Source organism: Penaeus monodon, chromosome 29, assembly GCF_015228065.2.
Source record: "Penaeus monodon isolate SGIC_2016 chromosome 29, NSTDA_Pmon_1, whole genome shotgun sequence".
In the NCBI taxonomy this organism is placed as follows: Eukaryota; Metazoa; Arthropoda; class Malacostraca; order Decapoda; family Penaeidae; genus Penaeus; species Penaeus monodon.
The window spans coordinates 24913343-24913959 of record NC_051414.1 but is presented as its reverse complement, the minus strand read 5'-3'; positions in this window follow the sequence as shown (position 1 = coordinate 24913959).

Genomic DNA, 617 nt, shown 5'->3' with positions numbered 1-617 from the left:
TTGTTATGTTTTTATTTATTCTTATTTTTTTTAAATCGTCTTTTAGAACTCACCCAAAACATTTCCTCTTTTCCCGTTCTTCTCTTCCCTACTTTTCTCCTTTACCTTCTCTGTCTTGTTTCCCTCTTCATATTTTTTCCTCGTCCTTTCCCTCTCCTCTTCGTCATCAGCCTCTGCCTCTCTCGCCCTCTTTTTCAATTTCCGGAGTTTCTCCATCTACCCGCTCCTCATTCCTTCTCTTCATCTCTCTTCCTTCTCTTCCTTGTTATTATCATTTTCCATTTTCTGGTTCATTCTACGCTTCTTCGTTCTTCTTGTTCTTCGCTTCCACAACTTCCTTGCTATTATCGTTTTCAACTCGTTTTTTCTCTCGTTTTCCTCTTCCCCAACTTTATTTTTCTTATGCTTTATTCCTTTTTCCTCGTTCTTTTCTTTTGGAACTTCCTTTGTCTTTTTCTCTCTTTTCCTTTCCAATTTCTGCCACTTCCTCGTTCGTCTCTTTTCCAACTTTCTTCCAACTTCACATCCTTTCCTCTTCTGCTGCGTCACCGTCACCTGCCACCCAGCAGTGAGCGCTTCGTCTGGTCTGCTGTGCGATGCCTCCGCTTCGTCACTGC